Source organism: Phalacrocorax carbo, chromosome 3 (assembly GCF_963921805.1).
Source record: "Phalacrocorax carbo chromosome 3, bPhaCar2.1, whole genome shotgun sequence".
Taxonomy (NCBI): Eukaryota; Metazoa; Chordata; class Aves; order Suliformes; family Phalacrocoracidae; genus Phalacrocorax; species Phalacrocorax carbo.
Genome location: NC_087515.1, coordinates 88,794,203 through 88,812,643, shown reverse-complemented (window position 1 = coordinate 88,812,643; position 18,441 = coordinate 88,794,203). Strand labels below are relative to the sequence as shown.

General features: G+C 39.6%; 1 protein-coding gene across 3 annotated transcripts in view; it reads right to left on the bottom strand.

The window, feature by feature from the left end:
- The window catches only part of RNGTT (RNA guanylyltransferase and 5'-phosphatase), a 192,378-nt gene that overhangs the window by 35,538 nt on the left and 138,399 nt on the right, over nucleotides 1-18,441 (bottom strand). The gene's annotated exons all lie outside the window — the stretch shown is intronic.

Below are 18,441 nucleotides of genomic sequence, written 5' to 3'. Positions count from 1 at the left end.
GTGGAAGCAGTTCTTCAACAAAATCATTTCACAGACTTCTTTGTGATGGATGTCACTGAATAACAAGTAAGAACGGCAGTGCCGTCTCTATTTATTAGAGACCATTAGAGACAAAGGGACAGGAAGGAAAAAAGACTACTAAACACACATTCAGAGCACCAGGCCTAAGAGTTAAAACAGATTAGGGCAAATATAAGTATGCACAGTAAGAGAAAAATTACATCACTGCAAGTACAGAAATAATAGAGAATCTCTGCAATATTGTCTAATGGCTTCCTAAATAAAAAGAGTCCCAGATGCAGTTTGTGCCTGCTGTTCTCTTCAACTCTTTATAAATTTGCGGTGTACATCACCAAGACCCAGAGGGACAGTGGGGTAAGTTAACTCAAATGACTTGGTACTTCTGGAAAGTACTTCGTTTGATTTCTGCAGATACTGTGAAAGTCAATGTTATTACTACACAAACTCCCAATCCTGGAGGAGCATTAGGGTGCTACTGCTATCAACAAGCAGACAAGAACATTACTGGCCAGTGAAAACATTAGGAGGGCATTATATTGTCCTAACTGGACAACCACAGTGTTTGTTCCTCTTTGCTAAGCAAAGGCACAGTGGTCATCCCCTCCACTTCAGAGGCTCCAAAAGCATTACACTGCAGTACAGACCCCCATAAGAACAACTCTTCGACAACAGACCACTGAAAGAGTTTGTTTTGACTAAATGGGACATTCAAAACCTACCATACTCTTCAGCAACTTCAAATTTCCATAAAGTGTTTGCTGTTTTGTATTTTCCTTCAATTTTGTATCCCATTCCCATTAGCAATAAGGCCTCACATATGGATTGAATTTCCCCCTAACTAGAAATAACCAGAAAGTAAGTAGGAATATAGGCATCATTCTGCTTAAGTCTGACACACCAAGATGTCTCTTTCTTTATATACTTCATATGCTTTTAATTCAAAGTGAGATACATCTTTTTCTGTATATGAACTGGTTGTCATTTTCTAACTAATATCTCACCACCTCCAGGCCTATTTTCATGAACAAAAGAAAACAAAAGCTTAGACAGCAGTAAAAAATTGTTTTGACTTTCAGTTCACACAATGTATGCATGATTTTGATTATTCCCAGTTTTGACAAGAATATGATATGTGTGACTTTAAACTGGTTCACCAACAGTGGGAATTGGTAGAACTTGGCAAAAAGGCAAAATTGAAATATTCATGTATACAAAACAAAAGTAAGAAGTGGTGTTAAGCTGTATTGCATCTTCAAAAATCATTATGTAATTAGATTCTGCATACAAAAACTTCCTGGGCATTGACAGAAATGCCCAAAGGAAGGAAAGACCAGTAAGGAATAGAGCAGATCAGTCACAGTACAGACAGGCAAATGGCTTCCTCCCTTTGCCCATCAGTGTGCCTGACTCTGTCAGAAAGTTGGGCTCTGTTTTCCAATGGTTCTGGACTACTAACATCAGAAGTCAGGATGAGCATGTCAAACTCATTTTCAGTCACGGTAAGTCAAATTCATTCAGAATGCAGGTCTTCAGAGCTGAAAGCCAACGTGTTGATCAGATCTCCTCCTAGGACTGTAGAGCAAACTCTGAAAACACTTAAGGGTTTTCTAAATGTAAAGGAACATATGGGACGTAATTAGCAGAAAAGGTTAAAAGAGAATCTGTAAAAAGGATTCAGAATATGTCACCCCATTTGACAGACGGGCACCTTAAAGTTAAAAACAAAAAGGTATTCTTAAAAAGAACTGCACATAATTTCTGTAAGGCAGAGAAGAAGAAAAACAAATCTACTAGGTGTATTTCTAGTAAGGGACCTTAAAAAAGAGAAGACATACAGTGTGATTATTCCCATGTGGTTATTCTTCTTCACATTGTTTTCTTTACTGGATGGAAATGTAGGACCATTAAAAATCTGAGCCTTTAGAATGGCAAACATCTAGGGAACCTTAAGATTAATCTCTCCAGAAGACCACACAGCAGTTTACACCATTTAACTTGCTATCACTGATGTGCGCCCAAAACCTGCAAAGGTACTGCAAGAATTGCCTGCCTTAGTAAGACTGATACTGACACAGAAATACGAGCTTATTACTATTTATTCACCTTTCACTGCCTTGGCTGGCAAGTATTTTACTTCTTTTACTCATATTCACAAGTCGCTTCAAAAAGGCAATGCTAATTCAATGCAATGTCAGGAAATTTTAGCGAATGGAGAGTTATTTGTAACTCTCTTGCTTAAATAAAAGGTTGCATTCTTTATTTCTTTAGTTTTCAAGATTCCTCTCCAGTTCTGAAGTTCAAAATTATACCATCAACATACAAAGCCAGTCAGTTTTCCATACGAGCACTCAATTAGGTCAAAATGAACATCCCAATATAATCAGAATTTAATGCCCCGAAATACTTGTTCTTAATACCCCTAAATGGTCTGAACAATTAAAATAAACCCAAATCTCATGACTAATACAAACTTTTAATTCAAGGTCTTTCCTGAGCTCTCTTTCAGAGCAGCCCTGGGGAGGACGATTTCAGCGTATCAATGGATGAAAAGCTGGATGTGACCCAGCAATGCACACCTGCAGCCCAGAAGGCCAACCATATCCTGGGCAGCATCGAAAGAAGCGTGGCCAGCAGGTTGACGGAGGCGATTCTGTCCCTTTATTCTTCTATGGTGAGATCCCACCTGGAGTTCTGCTTGAGCAGGTCCAGAGGAGGGCCACAAAGATGATCTAAGGGCTGGAGCACCTCCCGTATAAGGACAGGCTGAGAGGGTTGGGGTTGTTCAGCCTAAAGAGGAGAAGGCTCTGGGGAGACCTCATTGTGGCCTTCAAGCACCTGAAGAGGGCCTACAGGAGAGACAGGGAGGGACTCCTTTTCAGTGAGTGTAGTGATAGGATGAGAGGTAATGGTTTTAAACTGAAAGAGGATAGATTTAGATTAGATATAAGGAAGAAATTCTTCACTCTGAGGGTGGTGAGGCACTGGAACAGGCTGCCCAGAGAAGCTGTGGATGCCCCATCCCTGGAGGTGTTCAAGGCCAGATTGGATGGGTCTTTGAACAACTTGGTCTAATGGAAGGCATCCCTGTCCACTGCAGCAGGGTTGGACTAGATGACCTTTAATGCACCTCCCAACCCAAACTATTCTATGACTCTATGATATCAGCGTAATCTCCATATTTGAGAGACTGAGCTCACACAGAAGACTCTGGAGAGGTAAGCAAACTGCAGCAAGAGCCACTGCTGAGGCTCTGGATAGGCCAAGCTACTGCAAGAGTGTTACCGCTCCCTCAGTAGTCACCAGTGGCAGTATTAAAAAAAAAAAAAAAAGAGATGTGCCATCAAGGAGAGAGGTGAGATGGAGGAATACATTACAATTGCCATCTCAACCATGGGAACTCAGCATGACAGATCTCTAAATTACCATTAAGATATACTCCTCACCTATCAAAGTTTAAATTATACGTAATCATTGTTATAGCTCCTCTTTACCACAACACCAGGCTGCATTTTTAAACTACCTAAACTTCACCATGTCTAAACTGATACACATATTCTAACATTCTCAACTAATTACCCTTTGCCTTTGAAGACTTTCCAGAGGTAGGCAGGTTTGGTTATAAGCACTTACATGTTTCCTTATTCCAATGCCCTCTTTTAAAATGTCAGTCTTCTATTTCTTACCTAATTTCTCATTTGCACAATTCTGTTCTCAAAACACCATCAACAGTACTCAACACCTAACCCTGCTAACTGCTGGGCATCACCTGTAATTGGCCAAAATCAATACCAGCCTATGAAAATCAATACTAGCAGTGACAGTTTCACAGCACAATTATCATCTTTGAATTTCACTTTCAAATAATAACCTTAAAATGATGAGAAACAATTGTCATAAATGCAAATGCCTACTGGCACTTCAGTACATATATTTACTTCTACTGGAAAATATGCAGCAATACACAAAGTTTCCTCAATTGATCATATTAGCTCACAGATTGACGTGTATTTTATTTGTAATCTCTTCCATTCAATACATTATCAACACAATTACCATTTTCTTCTGTAAGCAGAAGAAACCACTCCAAGAAGCAGTGGTTCTTTAAGATGTGCTGTCCCTACATAAAGTTACACACCCCCTACTCCTGTCCTATATATCCACGTGAACAGACTTCTAGCCTGACATGCCTATTCAGGCTGTAGCGTTATGTTCCAGGCAAACAGCATAAAAAAACCCTGAAAAGTATCAGGATGAACCATTTCTGACTTTTACCAATACAATATCAAGGTTTTAAAGGCCTTCCCAGTACTGAGAAAATGCTGTCACACAGTTATCTCAAAATACACTATTTTCTCCCTTCAGAATCCTAGATTTGGCCTTTTCTGGGATGCAAAATATACTTGGGTTTTCTAAATACAAGCTGCAGGAGCCAGGCACTGCACGCCTGTGGGGGAAGCTGACTGCTGGAGTGGGCATGGTCAGGCAGAGGTCTGGGAAAAAAATAGTGGCAACAGTGATGTGAGGGGTGTAAATGCATATAAATATAGGGTAGAATTAAGGGCTTGGGTGAAAGGACACTTGGAATAAGGAGGAGTGAGCTGGCAGGGAACGTGGAACATGAGAGAGATGAGAGGTATAAAGGAGTGACAAAGCAGCCCTCTGGGTTGGAAAGCACTGGAGCAGAGCTCTGGGCTGGAGAAGACTGGTGCTATGGGAGCAGCAAGGACCAATTTACCACAGAGCTCACCCTCCCCAAGCACAGCCGACCTTGCTTTGAGGGCTGGAACAGTCCCAGCACCATTGTCCCCTTCCTACCACCTTTGGCCATGGGAAGTAGAGCGACCCTTGGATATGGACTTGAGAGGGCAGCACATTTTAAAGAAGCCTGATCACTTACTCTTCTCCACACTTGGTCAGTTCCCAGTTACTCTCTAAGAGCTGTTTGGTAAGATGGAGGTGGGTATTTCAAAGATTCAGGCACAGCCCACTGACACACCAATGCTCCAGCCATTAAGTTGTACTTTGTGAAGGCAGAAAGTACGCATCCAATAGTTCCTCCATGTCTTGTTGGGAGGTATGCCTTGAAGACACCATTTCAGCTTGATCTGAACCCCAAATGCTGACCCCTTCAAACTCCAAGGGCTCCCCTGAAAGTCTTCTTGGGCTATTTATCAGGGTCATGCAAAGTGCAAGAGCTGAAAACGTTAACTTCTGATCAGTCATGCACAAACCAGCTGGAAGTTTCCCTCTGGGCTATATGTATCCTTGTGCTGCTGTGCAGATTATGGAAGGAGGTTTCCAGAAAGGAGCATGCAGAGAAATAACGGAGCAGGGTGGAGCCAGGAGACGCTACCTCTCACAGGAACAAGTTACTGCAGATTAGGTGAACGCGGTAACTTGCTCCTGTGCGAGACAGCAGCTCCTGTGCTTGCTCTGTTGCAAGGCTGGTGGCATATCGTGCAGGAACACAGACAGACTTGCAGCTCTAGCCAACAGCAGAGGTCAGACAGGCTTGCAAAGCAGGCAGTATGGGGTGAAAAATGCAGTGTGTGCAGTAGAAGGACTAAAGAGAGATAAGGTAATTGGCCGCAGACAGGTGGAATGTGTGAAGGAAAATGATGACCAATGAACCAGCATATGGGCTTGAGTCGTCTGGTTTTTTCAGGATGAAAGCTGCCTTGAAGCAAGCAATGATAGGCATGCAGAGCTGTATACACCAATGTTTCAGTTATTAACTAGCTCTGTGAAACAGAAAACATAACTTCGTCCTTACATTTCCAAAAGAATGCTCACCAAAATCCCAGAACTGATGACAGTTTATCAATAGTATCTTACAGTATCTGTATTAGGCAATCCTAAAATTTAGCTTGACATACATCATGGTTGAACACTAGTTCATCACTCCACATAAATCAAGTCACTGGATTCTGTATTGCTGGTGTTACAGAATCACAGAATAGAATCATAGAATCATTAAGGTTGCAAAAGACCTCCAAGATCATCAAGTCCAACCATCAAACCAACATTACCATGCTTCCTAAATCATGTCCTGAAGTGCCACACCTGCATGCTTTCTGAATACCTCCAGGGATGGTGACCCAACCACATCTCTGGGCAGCCTGTTCCAATACCTGACCACTCTTTCCGTGAAGAAATTTTTCCTAATATCCAATCTAAACCTCCCCTGGTGCAACTTGATGCCATTTCCTCTCATCCTATCACCAGTGACCTGGGAGGAGAGACTGACACCCACCTCGCTACAACCTCCTCTCAGGTAGCTGTGAAGAATGGAGGTCTCCCCTCAGCCTCCTCTTCTCCAGGCTAAACAAGCCCCATTCCCTCAACGTCTCCTCAGAAGACTTGCTCTCCAGACCCTTCGCCAGCTTTGTTGCTCTTCTCTGGACACGCTCCAGCACCTCAATGTCCTTCTTGTAGTGAGGGGCCCAAAACGACACAGTATCTGAGGTGCAGCCTCACCAGTGCCGAGTACAGGGGCACCTCCCTGCTCCTGCTGGCCACGCTATTCCTGATACAAGCCAGGATGCTGTTGGCCGCCTTGGCCACCTGGGCACACTGCTGGATCATATTCAGCCAGCTGTCAACCAACAACCCCAGGTCCTTTTCCTCCCCGCAGCTCTCCAGCCACTCCTCCCCAAGCCTGTGGCGTTGCATGGGGTTGTTGTGACGCAAGTGCAGGACCTGACACTGAGCCTTGCTAAACCTCATAAAATTGACCTCACCCATCAATCCAGCCTGTCCAGATCCCTCTGCAGAGTCCTCCTACCCTCAAGCAGATCAACACTCCTGCCCAATTTGGTGTCATTTGCAACCTTACAGAGGGTGCACTCAATCCCCCTGTCCAGATCATTGATAAACATATTAAACAAGGCTGGCCCCAAAACCAAGCTCTGGGGCACACCGCTGCTGACTGGCCACCAACTCCATTTAACTCCATTCACCACAACTCTCTGGGCTCAGCCATCCAGCCAGTTTTTTACCAGTGAAGAGTACACCTGTCTAAGTCATGAACCATCAGCTTCTCTAGGAGGATGCTGTGGGAGACAGTGTCAAAGGCTTTGCTGAAGTCCAGGCAGACAATATCCGCAGCCCTTCCTTCATCACCAGCTCTTGTAACCACCAAAAAGCCTGACTCTAGATGAGTTTAGGTTTGTTTTTAAGAGCTCGAAAAGTGCTACAGCCTGCCACCAAAGCTCTGCTAGATGGAATAAAACTTCATTGTTGTATCAGATAACTAGAAAACTATTTGAGTGCATGCAAGACTGCAGAAACTTCCAAAACTCAGCTTGATGGCTGTGCGTATCTGTCTGTACTTCTAATGATGGTGCAGATGGAATTGGCCACTTTCAGTGAAGGACAAAGGAGAAAAGACCACAGCAGGATCTGCCCACCTGAAATAACTCTCTCCAGGTCACACAGGGCTTTCCTGGTTGATCTGAACAGTGGACTGATACCTGAAATACCCCTGGGTGTCTGCCTGGAAGGGATTTTGCCCTAGCAGATATGATTAAACAGGGATACCAATTCCACTGAAGAGACAATGAGATTAAGATGCATGAACTACTTCCACTTTACAGTCAGAAGCAGCAACAAGTAGCTACAGTGGGGCTGGGATCTGATCTAACAACGTCATCCTTCATATGCTGCCAAAAGACATTTGCAGTCTTCAGAGAGGTTGCTGGTGAAATGATTTCAACCCTGAAGAGATGTTTATCAAGAGTGGAAGAGATGTGAAACAAAATGGAAAGAAAAACCAATCCTGACACTCATTGCAGCCACTGACCTATGTGCACATCCATATCTTTATTGCTAAGAACAACTAAGCATACACATTAGAGGCTGATTAAGACCAGAAATGGAACAGAACCTGTTTAAAGTATAAATTGGACAGGCAGATAAAATTTTAGGAAAACTTCTGTGACCACACATTCTAAACTCCCATATTTAAAGGAATTATACAATAGGAATTAATATTAATTACAGTCTGAATGTTTTTATATTTAATTTTAAAATATACCTTTTGTATGATAACAACATACAAAGAATTCCACTGTCACGCTTTATATGTGCTTTTAACTGTCTCTAAAAATCGCTCCAGATGCATTTGCATAGTTTAGGCAGAAAACGACTGGTATAAATTACAAATGCAGATGAGCAACAGCCCTAAGAAGAGAAGCAACACCTTAAGTTCATTAACTGTATTTTCAAACACTATTTGAATGTTTTTCAGACATAGTTTTAAAGATAAAGTTAACTTTTATACATAATTTTAAAATTTTGTATTCCATTATGCAAAGAAATTATCACAGTATGTCATTATTGTACATGTTGACATATGTGCAAGTAAGGCATCATGACACATCAAAAAGGACACCATATTCACATGATGCAGCTGATGTCCTCTTAAGAATAGAATAGAAATTCTGTAATTATCCTGTGTTTATTTAACCCATGGGGGAAAACTGCAGTTTCTTAACCATGGAAAGAGAAGCAGTTTCTCAAGTAGTCTCTTGAACCACAACTTGGATTCTACCACAGTGACATTACAATATTATTTTGCTTCATGCTTATGATAATCCTTCCCCATTGCTTTTCAAATCTCATTATGTGTTTTCTAGGAATATGAAACTGAAAGAAAAAGCAAGAACAAAATCAGAAATGCATAAATAGAGAATTATAAAAATTGATGTTAGGGTCAAAAGATTAACTTCCTACATTCAATTTTTTCAATATATTATTTCATTAATTTATTTTGCAGACTAATGTAAGAGTAACATAGTGAAAGTATTATGCTGGGTATCATAAAATATAGAAGTACATAAAAGGATCCAATACAAATTCTGGAAAAGGCTAATACCAGTGCACAGATAAGCTTGTGATTTTAAACCGACATGCATATATGGTCTGCAAACAACATGCACTTAATTTTGTTCTAAAAGTATAAAGAGCCAAAGAACGTGACAGTTCACAGAAGCAGCAGTGAACCTTGCATGCAGAACACCGACAATTGCGGAGCAGGGGCTTCACCAGCAAGACAGAAGAGCTCTCTCCTGCCTTCCACAGCGCATTTATCAAACCACTTTTGCAGGCTGTTAAAATATTTTATCAGAATTTCCTGCTCATCAGTTACGCAAGAAAACCTTTTTCATGGATAAATATAAGCTATTTAGTATAATCATAATGGTAAAGGGTAGGCAAATAGACTATATCTGATTTTAGGACATTCTTCCTCAAATTAGAGGACAAACTGAAAAAAGCTATGAAGGAACTGGAAGAGATACTATGCACAGCTGGTTACATAGTTAAGGTGCAAAAAAACCTGGGTTTGAACTCAAGAGGGAGAAAAGGTTGGGAAAGGATACAATCAAGTGTTTAAAAGAGACTGTAAACAATTTTACCATGCTAAACTCATCTCTGCAATTAAAAAAACCACAGAAATGTAAGCAAAACCTTTCCATTCAGTGAATCCTGAATTTGCAGAATATCCCAAGCCGAGTTAATGGTGATGGCAATTAACATAAAACTAAGTAGTATTCATGGGGAAAAATGCAGCAGATAGCACTAACTACAGACTTGAATTTAACGCCCTCGGCTTTCCCACAATAGTAGTCCAACAGTGCGTGTTATTAGCTGTATTAGTAAGCAAGCTGCTTTCTGAAACACATGCAACTCGGGCAAAAATATCAATGTTATGTGCTAATTGCTGTTCCTAGGAAAAGCTCCTATGTGTAATACTTGAAAGGCTTCACTGAACTACCTCACTCACTACAGTAAATCACCGTCTGTCTGTCATTGACTATTGATAATAGGAATCTAGGAAGTAACTGATCCCTGAAAGACATACTTCCACTGAATAACATCACTACTGTTACATACCAAACCCAATAAAAATTACATTTAGAGACCTCGAACCTGCAAGACAAAGTGACCTCATATTAGAGTTAATGGTCTGTAAGTGATTCTAGATCATAGTCAAGAAGAATAAACTGACCAGTATCAAGGTTTACTGTTGAGTTAGGAGGGTTTAATTTAAATTATTTTTGAACAAGTGTTTGGCTGTTGGGGTTTTTTTTCTTGGGGGTGTTCCTCCTCGCCAAGAAATGAATGCTTTCCTAGAGACAGAGAGATTTTTCAAGAAACATTCTTGCACTCCATAAATAAAACCACAACATCAGATGTTTCCTAAAGCATTTCCTTTTGTTTGCTGCATTTATTTCTAGCACTGATAATATTTTAATGTTTGTCCAGGCTTTGCCTCACAGACAAATCACATAAAGATGCATTTTGACTACATTTACATATAACTTACCCATAAAAAGTAGAAAGGAAAAGTAAGTAGAAACAAAAAGTACCCATTAAATAATCATGCCCATTCCTCCACCACTGGAATATTATTCCCTGTAGTATAATGAGCAATTTGGCCAGGCTGGCCATAAATTATCTGAAAAATGAGGCTGCTTGCCTTTTCCTTTGGGAGATGATTACGTAGTCTGAGAGATTTCGCTATTAGAATCTATTTCTGATAGTAAACATCAATTTTTCTTTCTGAATATCATCCCTTTCATCTCACCAAAATATAGGACAGGAGTTAGGAACTATTCCCAATTTGCGGAAAGACCTGCCTGACACAGGCTGTGCTGCAATTCTGCCCAGATTTATCCACATATCACAAAGCAAGAGCACTCACAGAGCCCTGCTGCAGTGGACTCACTGGAACACTGTAAACCCACGTTCTAGTCTAGAAGCCTCCCCCAGGGTCCGTTCACCTTGACCATGAAATACAACAGAGACCACAATACCAGAGAATTCAACACTCAGAATTAAGTGAAGAATTGACACTACAACACAAAGCTTTATATCAGGAGACATCAATAAAATAAGAAATCTAATTACAAATATTTTCAAGTCAAAACAAAAACATTTTAAGTGTCTCAGACCCTACTCAAGAAAAACAGATTTCTAAAAGGAAGTAAGATATAGAAGAAAAAAAATGAGGTAATGGCAAAAATATCTCAAGTATGTTCAAGTACAAAATTTTAAAAAATTCAGTAGATTCACTTGATCATGTGGAAATACAAGCAGCAACTAAGGAAGACAAGGAAATTGTTGAAAAGCTAGTGGATTTGTTTGTACCCACTGAAAAAAGAAGGGCACCTAGTCAGGAACGTTTATTTATTTATTTTTTTTTTTAGTTACCAAAATGAAATGCCTGCAGAAGCAGAGGTACTAATAGAAAAGCCCTGGGGATATATTGATAATTAAGGTGAAATAAATCACCAAACCCTGATGCAACATATCCAAGATTTCTGACGTTTCTTAATATGGAGGGCCTGAATTGCTATTTTAAAAAACCAAACCATGTCAATATTTAACACCCAAATAGGGTAATTTCTGCTAACTTCTTGGAGTCCTACCCTTTAGCACAGCTCTGTTCAGTGTGCCTACCTTGGCCACACATGGCAGTGCTTCTTAGGAGGCTGCACATCCCCTGTATTCACACTGCGGCTGCACCTGCCTCTCTTTTGATTCTTTTAATGAAAGAGTGCTTAAAAAGTAGTGGGGGACAGGAGAGGCACCACACTGACATAATTGATTCAGACTGCCAAAAGGCCTTTGTTACAGAGTCTTCCACAGCAATTTATTTAAAAAAAACACACAAAAAACACACACACCCCCAAAATAAAAAACCCCACAACAGCAAAAAACCCACAAACAACCCAAAACTAGGCAGTAAGTACTTTTATATGGAAGAGGCTGCTTACTGTTATGGCTCAAACCCTGATTACGAGACTGGACAGACAGAATAAATGGTCAGTTTTCATCTTGGCAAAGGCCAAGCGACTATTCAACTTATGTAACAGACTGTTTAATATATTTATTACTAATTTGAAAAAGTCATGAAGAGAGAAACTCTGCTGATGAAGCAAGTTATGAAGCAAAGGCTGGCAACGTTAGCTAAATTACAAAGTTCATCACTTTGAAAGGAAGCTGATGCCATACTTAAAATCACCCTTACAACCTTAGCATTACTTCCCTCTGCGGTGAAAGATATGTGCTCCTGTGCGTATGAATTAGGGAAAGGTACTTACCCATTTAATTTAAGGAATGTATCATAATGTATATGAACCTGGCAACTAGAACTCTATTTCCTAACGTTCAAAGGTTTGACTTTGAAGCTCCTTGAACTTTCTTTTCCACATGAGGTTTTGTCATTTCTTTGTTCTTGGTCTTCCTATTTTTAAAATAAAAAAATGAAAACAAACTTTTGCCCCACACAACTGTTCTAAATCATCAGAGCAGAGGTAGAAATTGAAATACTCAGCAATTTTAACGAAGATTGTTACTGCTGAAAACCAAAGACAAAGAATTGGCATGAAAGCTGTGATGGGGTGGTCTCATCTGGCTATAATCTGCCCCATTCTGCCCTTCATTTGTCAGCACAGCTGCTCCAACGGCTTTCTGGTTTTCCCAGTGCCCTGCATGCTGCACCAGTGGTGGCAGGACCTCGCGGCAGTCCCAGACTTTGGCAGCTAACACTTCCAAGTGAAAGAAAATGAACCACTCTGCAGGTTGGCCAAATTTAGAGAAAATTCCTCTACAATACGGAAAAGGCACTTCTGTATCCCATGGAAGTGACTCTACCATATATAAAAAAACCAGTGAATTATGGATGCAAAAGCTTTTCAGGGAAAATATTGTAAACCATTCTGAAGCACAGTATAATGTATCCTGAGTGCATCAGTTGCTACCAGTACCCTTTTGACAATGCAGGACAAACCACAAATTGATCAGGTGATCCGTATTTCATATCACATAACAAAAGAAAAAGGGGTTATTGAATTATGCTGATTGAGGGGTAATTAAAATCTGATAAATACTTAATCACAAAACACATAATTAGACTGAAGCTTATTGATGCTGCCCTGGTGTGCAAGAGAAACAGGGACTGAACATGCAGGAGCATAATAAAAATATCTAGAAGACTAACCATTTCTCTTTAAAATAAAACAGTAAAGAATATAAAATTCACTTGTCTACATGGATCAGATATACAATCAGTATGAAAATTCCTGCCTTCTTATTAAAGATCCTTCAAGGGAAGGCATCACTCTTAGCCATACGTATGGCAGACCACTCCAACTCATTTCTCTTTCTTCCTGTATCCCCACACCACTTCAGTTACCTATTAAAAATAAGTATTTTATTAACTAATCATACACAACCACAGAAATTCTTGAATTGCAGTCTACAAACCATTTAGGTATGGGTTCCTGGGGCAATATGCAGATGACAATCCTGAAGTGAAGCTGGTAACGAACCAGGAATTGTTTGTCTGGAATTGGGTGTGATACGCACATCCACACAGACACAAGTGCCACTTGCAGAATGCATGAACACTTGTCTGCTACGAACAAACCTACCACCCAAAATAAGGCAGGAAAGCTGTCAGAGACTTCGTGAACTCTACTGAATGCTTCACTCATCTTTCTGAAACCTGCACAGATGGTCTAAGATTTAGCTCCTCTGTTCATTACAAAATTAAGTCCCTGAGCCTATTCATTATACGAACTTTTAAATGAAACTTTTTACAGAAATTCTTCAGGTAGCAATAAACACAGAATCAAGTATTCTGCATACTGAAGCATTAAGAAATGCAGTTGAAGTACGTTCCTGGGTGTGACAAATGAAAGGAATATTACTTTTTAATACCAACTACCAACACTGTAATACCGATTACTGTACCTGTAATCCAGAAGGCATTTGCAGTAATGCTGCCCCGCCTTTCTGGTGTTTACTCTGCTCAAACAAAAAAATCAGTATCCTTACCCATAAGGCTCCTTTCTCTATAAGGGAAATCACTGCTCTGCTATTAGGGTGCTCTGCCTCACTTCAGAAGTGCCACATCTCCTCCAGTAACCCCCTTCTCCATTCTTCTTCCTTTCCTTCTGACTTTAACACTCAGCTGCCCCTTAGTTTTGTTTCGTACAGGCTTTTAAAGATGACTGTCTCCCTCCAGCACACTCCCCCCCTCTTCTCCCTTCTTTCTCCAAACTTTAGTACCATTTATCCTGATTTCCAAATTTAGATAGGGGAAGCATACCTTACTTGGAGGGGGAGTGGGAATGCACTGGGATGATGGCAGCTTGGATGATGTTAAGAAACAAGGGCAGCCAGCAAACAGATTAGGGGGAACAAAAAACCAAAACCACAAAACATCAAACCCCCAAAACAAACCAAAACACCCCACAAAAAAAAAAAAAACCCAAAACACCCAAAAAACCCTTTTGAGATGCCTCTGCTCCACACACAACATTTGTGTCACAGCAACAGCTCCCAGGCTAAGAACTACTGTTCCATTTTCTCCTAAGCAGCCGTGATCTCCACAGCAATACAAACCTGATGAAGCTACTAAAAACACACGGGGCACCAGCCAGGCTCCCTTCCTCCCACACACTTGGGGTACAGTCACATCCGAGTTCACAAACACCCCAAGTAGTCCCATGCAGCCACACCCACTTGCTTGCCTGTGCAAGGGCTGAGGAGGAGGACCAGGAAGCACCATCATTTTAGGGAGCTGCTTCTATGAAATTTTTGGTCCAACATAACCATTTTGCAAGCTCGTCATATGCTACTGGTATTCCTAGTCTCTTCTTTTCCAATGCCAGCTTTTTAGACTTTACTTGAAATTATTAACCTATTTCGTGACACACCCTCTAAAAGGTCAAAGAAGCTGTGGCCTGGGTGATGAGCAAGTGTGAAAATGTATCTTTCTTATAAACTGTGGGAAAAAATAATTGAATTCTTTATAAAAATTGCTGTATTATAACAGAAAGACCATCTTTTCATTTACTGTCCTGAATGATGAATTTTTATTATGTAGGGCACAAGTGAAAGAGCAATTATGATTACATGCTAACTGCATAGGACAAAAAAATTAGTTACTTCCAGTTCCTGGCTGATAACTACTGATTTAACTGGTATCAGGATGACCTGCCCTGTCTCTTCTTTCATCTATTTCTGAGAAGATTTATGTAATGTAAATTATTAAGTTATTAATTAACAAACGTACAGTAAAGCAGGTGGGGTTTTTTCCCTTTTTGCAATATGCCTCCAAGACATAATTTTTTACTGCAAGCAATTTTGCTTGTCCTTTTGGACTATAATTTACCCTTGCCAAAAAAAGCCTGCTAAAAAAATTAGCGCAACGTGGTTCAGTATATTTTGATTTTCCAAGCAGAAGATTCTCATAGCAGTATTATAAGCTACCTGCACAGATAGTAAGTCTTTTTAGGTAATATAGTTATCCGCAATTAATTACAAGTATTACAGAAAAAAATTTACTATTGCTCATTATAAACACTGTAAACTTAATTCAGACCTGATTTAAGGTAAGATAAAATATCTAGGAAAAAGCAGTCTGTTCTCTTAGGCTAAGTGATATAGCTGGGAAAAGCAAGGACTGGAGCATGCAAGTTAATCTTGAATATTAAGACAGACTTTGATGTCTCAGAAGTTGGCTATTTTTTAAATATATACAACAAACAAAATAACCAAACCTACTGCCTTTTCCTATCTACTCAGTCCTACCTACATCTTCAGCCCATCAGAGAGAGAAACTTATCAATAGGCATACAGGAATGCAACTTCAGCTATTTCATGGAAAACCTATGCATTTTAACCAGGACTTTGATCACTTTGGAGTAGCAACTGAGAGCAAATAAAAATTTATCACCTTTACTGGGAAACCTGAAGACTCACATGCAAACATGGATGAAAGAAGGAAAGCAGAATGAATAAAACTAGCAGCAACAGGAAACTGAGTCTATCTCAAGAGTCTATCACAGAAGATGAGGAGACAAAGAAGAGAGAAAAGGTCAAACTGGTAGAGCATGAGATGATGGGAAACCTACTTTTTAACACATCCCTGCTGACTAGTTTTACACCAGCTAGGAAACCCAACAAAGTCTCTCATATCTTCTTTTACAACATGATTTCTTAAGAGAAGAGCAATTTAGGAGTGGTTAAAGTGATTCCGTTTACTCAGCTACTACAGATCTGTGCTCTGGATCTACCTGTCCCAGCACAAGTGATGCACAGCCCCTGGGGTCGACTCATTTTGGAGAATTAAATTTCTTTTGGATGCTAGGCTGTTACCTTAACATTCCTCTGCTACATTTTACACGCATAGACTAGTGACAATGGGGTTACTTTGACAATTCCTACAATTCTACATTTTTGCCTAATATATTTAACTTCAAATTCAGAATATTGCTTTAATTTTTCACATCCAGCACTTACACTTGAAAATAACTTATCCATGATTGATTTAAAATGCACAGAAAAAGAATTAGGTTTACTTGATATGCACACATTTACCTTCCTGAACCAGTAAAAGAACATCTATCAGACAACAATTAATACAAATGCTGTAAAATCAAGTTTTAATTGTTCCGTCAGACAAATCCTTTATCTGCTTAAAAATTAAATAGGCCAATCCTTTCTTTAAAGCTACTTTCAATACCACCTTGTTATTATGGCAGAGAAAATTTATTATCAGACAGCAAACAGGCACTTCATTCAGGTATGAATCACTCAAAGCTAAGAGGGAATGTAATTATTGTATTTGACATTTGAAAACTAAAAGAAAGAAAAAACAAATTGTTTTCCTTAGGACCACAATGCAGGAAGAAGGGTTTTTAGACAAGATAGAGAATTCTTGTTCATTTAAGTTGTTATGAAGGCACCCAGGCTAAACAAGTCTGAGTGAGGGAAGAGGATGCAACCTCATACTTAAGAGCTTGTGAGAGTTGCAAAATTATTTCTTAGCCAACTTTCTCAAGCTTGCATACATGGCACAAAGAGATTTTCTGCAATTGTCTCAGTATCCCAGCCAGTTCTGTAGATCCCGGAAAATCTGGTTTTACTGCAGTTGAAACAACAGTTATTCTCCTCACTACAGATTAACCTTTCTCCATTCATTGGTTTGCAATAAAACCCACCTTTGTCTAAGCTTATCAGTTGTCCTTCCTTATATGGTTGGTATCCACACAACCTCAGAGTGCGTGGGAGCTTTGTAGTTGCTTTTAAGTACAGCAAACTTGAGTAGAAAGCTGCCATGGCTACCAGGAAATAAATAACAGATTATCTAAAATGAGGGTAGAGAAAGAAGCTCTCTAGAATTAAGGTTTCCTCCACCCCACTTCTTCCCCCAGCTCATCCTTTCTCACTGCTAGTACCATTCCATATATTCTGTATTTCTGTCTTTGCAGGTCCCCTTGGTAACTAAACTTCACGATGAGGTTTGTCAAAAAAAACCTAAGCAAACCTGCCAACTTCTCTGTTGACAGAGTTGTTGTTTTCAAGCTTCAGAAACCCATTCAATTGTTTTTCTAAAGTTAATTTTTTAAAAGTTAGCTTTAAGTTAAAAAGAATGCTTGTGATCTTGGAGCTATTACAGCAGAAGAAGTAACTTCAAATTATCATCACATTCTTGCCCCTGGGTCATATCCATATCTATTTTTCTGTTAGAAAAAATCTTCTAAGCACTTTATGTCTTGCAAAGAAATCATACAAATTCAAAATTAGTGAATCAAAAGAATAATTTAGGTTAAGCAATAACAGAGATATATCTTCTGCATTAAACAGAAGTACATAACTAGATTGCACTGTTTAAATATTCACTTGGTAAAAGACTGCAACAAAGAAGTGACTCTGCAAAGTCTACATCTATAGTATCTTTATGTTCTGCATTCTGGCCTGCTTAAAGATCTTTCTGTATGCAATTCCATTTTAAAAGAATCATCAGTTTCGTAACATAGCTTTCAGCAACAAACACAAACATTTGGACCAAATGCTATATAAAATCCTTTGGGAAATGAATGATCCTCAGTCTATACAATGGAAAGCAACAGAATAGACGATGCTGTATAATTTCAATATTGGTTCTTTTCTGCACTAGTGAGGGTTCACTCCTCTTCCTCAGGCTTGCCTAGTAAACTCGTCAACAATATAAGTTTTTAAGTAATTGGTACAGGCTATGCCAATGCTTTAAATAAGTGGGACCGATTTATTTTTACCCAAATGGTACCTCTTGCCACAGACTGGATATAGTTGTGCCTTTTGCCGATACATTCTTTATCAAACCACAAAAGTTTGCCAGCCAAATAACATCAAAGAATCTTAATTTTATCTCCTTTATCTCTTTAGAGACAAGATACCTTCAGAAGCCACCTGGAAAATTCCTCCATAGTGTACGTGTCTGAATATTACAAAGAAACAATTGTCATACAATACATGTAAAAACATTTAAGTTGTATAATAGCTTCCTCTTATTTTTAATGTAAAAAAGAAACTAAGGCAAAACACAGAAATTATCACTGTTTGTGCAGAAACCATTCACGT